A 6,058-nucleotide genomic window follows, 5' to 3' on the forward strand; every position below is an offset into this window, starting at 1 on the left:
CTGTGTATACCGTTACATATATGTTTAATACATCGGATTCGTAATGAAGTAGTGGAAAGGTGAAACAAACAGTCTATATAAGAAACCACCGTTTACAGGTGGAAAGCTGTGCATACAAGTGAATGACATCTCACCAGTGAGTGGTTGGCACGACCTCAGGATAGCGTAGATGGGAAGTACTAGCATTAAGCCCAAGCCAGTTCGATCTTCCCTCGAGACCCCAGCGTGTCCAACGGGAAGCTCGGTCAATGGCTCCAAACCAGCCAATGGTTTCACTGTTGAGCCATCGCTAGAAATGGACATGGACGGACTTCAGTTCGGCATTTCCTGGCATGGAGCGTCGAAGGCGTGGTGTTGCATCATGAATAAACTGATGCCGGTGGGGCACAAGCTCCTTCATGGTACGGAACCTGTGCTGGGACCGAATGTGGGACCGCCAGCCACCAGGCGCTCTAGACAATTCGTACTAATCACATGTTCCACTGCACCTTTCACATGATCATGGGCTGAACGCCGGGTTGACTAAGCCATCTGCCGACAAAAGAAGGAAATATTGCAACGTTGCCACCTAGCGACAGGAGTCGAAAAAATATCACCGTAGTGACATCTAGCGGCAGGAATGTAATTTATTTCTGATGTGTGACCGCTGGATATTATGAGCATTGGGTGCTATGAGTTTGAATACTGCGAGCTTGGGTATTATGAACGCCGCCGATGGGCACGGATTTGGACGCATTTGGGATGTTAGGGGCGCTGGATGCTGCGATGTTGCATGATATTAACAGTGGACGCTGCGATCTTGGACGTTTTGGCGGCTCCTTTTCTTTCTACGCTTTTGCTCGGGACGTGTCATCAAAACCTTTCGGGTTTGCCGCTTGTGTTTCGAGCAGCCCTGTGCTAAGCGCTACCTATTACCACGCACTGGCTGACAACGTGAGAGGCTGACTGACTGGCATGCACGTGATGTTCGAACAATGTTCTTGAAATTTGACATGCATGGTCTTTGTCCACCCTTGTAGAACCCTTCTGTCTTAAAACTGCTACGGTGAACTGTAAAGCTGCAATGCATTGCGGACTATTTGTGTTGTCCCGATCAAGGTTTGATTTCGTGACAAACCTGCTCACATTCGCAGACTGGTATAACACATAATGGAGTTGGAATGGCAAGTCTTCAGTTACTAAGCATACCAGCATTTCATGGAAATTTCCTGCCTTTCCCTGGTCCAGTATTACGTTTTTGACCATATTAATTGCGGGGCCAGTAAAGCATTGGGGGGGGGGGGGCAAATCAGCAAGGGTGTATTAGCCCCCAAAGGCATATGACACTAGGCTCCCTCAGTACGGGATATTGCACCCAGAAAGCCGACTCCTACAGCCTAGGACACGACACCCCACCACCCACAGCGCAAGGCACGGCATCCCACCAGACTCATAGCGCAATGCACGGCATCCCACCGGACTTGCAGCGCAAGGCGCGGCATCCCACCACAGACTCACAGCGCAAGGCGCGACATCCCACCGGACTCGCAGCGCAAGGCGCGGCATCCCACCACAGACTCACAGCGCAAGGCGCGACATCTCACCGGACTCGCAGCGCAAGGCGCGGCATCCCACCACAGACTCACAGCGCAAGGCGCGACATCCCACCGGACTCGCACAGAGCAGGGCACAGCTCTCCGCACTGGAGCCGCTGGCTCGCCCACGTCTCGAGGGCGTCAGCCCACCTGCTCGCCGTCGAAGGCGGGGCGCGGGTATGCGGGCAGGTAGCGCTGGATCGGGGCGTGCACATCCAGCTGCCCTTGGTCCACGGCCCGACCCACTAGCAGCGTCGTCAGGCTCTTGCTGATGCTGGCGATACGGAGTACGTGGCGCGGCGACATCGGCATCATGTTCTCCACATCCGCGTAACCGAAGCCTGGCGGCACACGGACAACCGCCTGTGACAGCTGTCTCGGTAATATAACTCATAGGCACAGCAAACATGGTGGCGGCGGCACGGACTGTTACATGAACGGACGTCATGGGAAAGGGTCAGTGGCATTGGTCAGATGGCATAACTCGGACAACAACATGAACAGCGACACCTGTGGTCGAGTTACCGCTGTCATAACAGGGACAACCGTCATTGGCAGTGGTCTGGTAATCGAACTCTTGAGGCCACAGCGACAATGATGGCACTGGTACAGTAATCCAACTCTGACATCATGGGGGCACTGGTATATTTTTCAGGAAGGGTCCAGCGATAGATGAATTCCAGACAGGGTCCACTGATGGACGACTTTCAGTCAGGGTTCAGCGATGGACGTATTGCAGGCGGGTCCAAATGATAGATACATTCCAGTCAGACAGCTTGTGGTGATTCGCGGGTAAATCCACTCGAGTCACTTGTGACAAACCCACCGCCGTTGATGCGTAGCCAGGCAATGAAGCTGTGGTTAGACATTTGTCGCATCACAATTCAAAATCACGAGGAATAACTGGAATGCATGCTTTTAGAGCTGGTAGTGACAATCTGAGCCCGCTGTTTGGCGGCAGGTTCAGTAGTTCAGTAGTGAGCCGCGCCGCTGCCCTGTTGTACGCACCTTCCACCCAGAGCGGGCGTCCATTCTTGTGAACCGCCAGGCTGATGCCGGGCGCGCCGTATTCTTGCTGGCACCTCAAAATCATTTCTCGGGCATAGCCTTTCATATTCTGAAAACATGTCCGTCATATCTCAACTTCGCAGATATATTAAGATATAATATGATGCATCAGCCTCACCTATGCAGAACAGCAGGACCCTGAAAAATAAGCCCCAGCCATGTAAAAGATGCTGAACCCCTTCATTAGCTAGAGATTCTCCTTTAAGGGTTTATGGCTGTTTGATTACAAACGCCTTCCAACAACTGATGACTTAACTTCCACATGGAAGACCTGGGTCATGTGCGTGAGCGCGCGCGTGCGTGCGTGCGTGCGTGCGTGCGTACGTGCGTGCGTGCACGACTAAACCCTAATCTGACGATGTAGCCTTGGGGTCCTCTTGAATCTTGTTCTGGAAAACTATGCCCCTGAATGCATGTTTTTTCTATTTAAATCCCTTTTTCAAATTCATGTCAGTTATGATTCACAGTCAGGCGCCCAATTACATAAGTGTGCTGTAGAGCATGCCTTTCCAAAGAATTCTCCGCAATAAGCTGCTGTATTTTATACTTAATAATAATGTTGTTTAAAACATGCAATTAAGCTGCATCACCAAACACCAAACAAGAGTAAGAGAACCAATCAATCATATCACCCATGATCCGGTTCAATGTAGCCTGGTAGCTATGTAGCCATGTAGCATTGACTAGTATTCAATCTAATCCAAGAGATGCAGAACCAAAACCACTTTTCTGATCACCCCACTTTAGAATTACATTCAGTAGTGTCGTGATGTAAAGTCGTGTTCAAGCCTAATGGGGAGGGGGGGGGGGGTCAAGCCCCATGAGCCCCCCCTCCCCTGAATGCACAATGGTCTACAGAGCACTATGAAGCATCCTTGGCTGCTGCCTTGACATACCATGCTTAGTTCTTGGAACAACAGGCAGAGGCTACACATGCTCGGCCTGACCAGTGACATCATACATATCACAGATCACACCCACTGACAGGCATGACAGATAGGTCAATGCATTATTTGGTGGGCCGAATGTTGTATGGTACCATTGTATGTTGTCATAACACACCTACTCCCAAAAACACAAAGGTAACTTAGTCATTCATTTTATCTGTTGACCTGGTTTGACTGTTGCATGCTAATTTCAATACAGCTCCATGACACCACTCCGACGCAGATTTATGTGAGCTGATGCAGATTTATGTGAACCTCTCCCCATCCAGCTCCGGCAGATGTAATCTTAGAGATAGCGGAGAACATACGAGGCCCAACGTCAGCAGGTGACAAACATGCACATCCAGCTGTGCTCAACCAGCATTCCCTCAGTGTACCTCTAAGTCAACGTCGGTGGCAACTGGAAGCCGCGCATCCCGCACGTGGGAGACGCCCGTCTCGCCACCCGGTGTTCTAGCCGCGACCACGGCCGTCGTCGCTCCAACGACAGCCGCGCCCATCTGCCACCACTTGGGAAACATTCTGTAACAAATGTAATGTCATAAAGAAACAGCAGGATATTTGTTTAAAAACAGCACAAATCCTTATCATGTGTTAACATGTGCCACTCCTTTCAAGTGTTTCCCTGCTCGACCATGCTCTACATAGGCAGCCTTCAGTTCCACACTGCGGAGATGTGTTCCAGGCCCATACAAATCATGTACAAAATCAAATGCAATTCATGGCCCATACAAATCACAAACACACAGTGGTGTTAGCCCATGTACCAGGTGCAGGACGACCAAAGAGACCAGGGTGCTGTTTAACACACAGCACTCCTACCATTGCCCCAAAGGGCCGCCGGTCCTCCATGTCCATTACCCTGCCAAAGTGAACATCCATTGGAGCCAGTCAATGGCTGTGATTGGCATGGTTACACAGAAGTGACCCATTGGAGCCAGTCAATGGCTGTGATTGGCGTAGTTACACAGAAGTGACAACAGCTGGATTACATAGGCTTCCCGCCAGTGGCTAGCCTTCAGTGTTTATGCGAGGATTTTCACCCGCTGCGGGCAGCACTTGCATAGCCGCTCTGCAGCTGGTTTTGCCGGCGATGGGAACTAAGTGCAGGCTCAGCTGCACATAATACCAGTGACCAGCTGATGGGAGGGGGCCTGACGTTAGGCGGCAGTGTTGACCGTCACGTTAGATGGCAGTGCTGACTGTCAGTATTGGCTGCCGGCTGCTCCAGTACCAGCAGTGGAGCAGTGGGGGAACCCTAAATCAGGTGTTCCAAATGCTGCATCTGGACAATGTGCATGTGAAATGAAAAGCTCACTGCATTCTACCACAAACCCAATATGAGACGTGGAGCCCAGCTATTTGGGGGCACTCCATAGTGGCCCCTCTGGAGTAGGTTCTGGGGGAATGGGCCAGAGGGCAGGGCTCTGTGGCTTTCAGGGGGGTAATCCTTCGTGTTTTAAATAAGCTGCATGCCAAATCTTGACACTGGTAATTCATGTCTTGTCACTGCATCCTGACCAGGGCATAATTGTAAAAGCTACCATCCATGTTTGTGATTCAAGTGCATTGACTAAATTTAAAGTTTGTGCAAAGTAACACAAGAATGCACAAGTGCGGTGAATGAATCTTTCCATTCCTGGTACATTGTGCTGGGGTCGCTGTGGCAAAAACTAAAACTCTTCCCAGATGCATACCCACAGCATGTACAAGGCCAAGCAAGTGTGTGTCACAGTGAACCAGGATCAATTATTGACAGGGCTGTTGGTGTAACTTGGTAACTGAGCAGTAATGGTTGGTGTGACATACCACAAAGTAAGAACATGATTCTTAACCTATTACCTCCTCTGTGCTCTTTATTCTTCAGAAACTGCTTCTGACTTTTTTGTCTTGACCAACCTTATTTTTTGTTGTTACTAGCTTGCTTCTACTGATTTCACACTGTTTTTTCTAGTTCCATGATGCTTTTCTTCAGAGGCATTTTCTTCTGGCTGAGAAGACACAAGTCACAAAGCAATCAAATCACCCTGCAGTTGAAAATATACTGGACACATAGTCCCACAGCACTGGGCATGGGTTCCAGAATACATATTGCTAAGCTTGTCGATCGCAAAAGGCTTTAAGAAGGCAGTTGGCAAGTAGCCAACAAGGGTTGTAACTTGGGTCCCCTTATCCTAACTATCTTATGGCATTGTGAAACAATGGCTGGTCCAGGGTCTCACTGAAAAACATACATATCACATAGAACATGTCTGGCTGGCAGACATTGTGGCAAAAGATTCAGTGTATGCACACAATCCATCTGAGCACTGAGCTTGGTGCATGGTCCAGCCAATTTCAGTGCAATGAGAGCTAATTTTTCAAGGAATATACTTTTGCCCAGGTACTGCTTGGTCAGTGCAGAAGCTAGACATCTTACACAATAAATGCTTTTTCAGGCTGGTCATAATCAGGCTGGTCACTCAGGCC

This window comes from Pollicipes pollicipes, unplaced genomic scaffold, assembly GCF_011947565.3.
Source record: "Pollicipes pollicipes isolate AB1234 unplaced genomic scaffold, Ppol_2.1 Scaffold_7261;HRSCAF=8764_pilon_pilon_pilon, whole genome shotgun sequence".
In the NCBI taxonomy this organism is placed as follows: domain Eukaryota; kingdom Metazoa; phylum Arthropoda; class Thecostraca; order Pollicipedomorpha; family Pollicipedidae; genus Pollicipes; species Pollicipes pollicipes.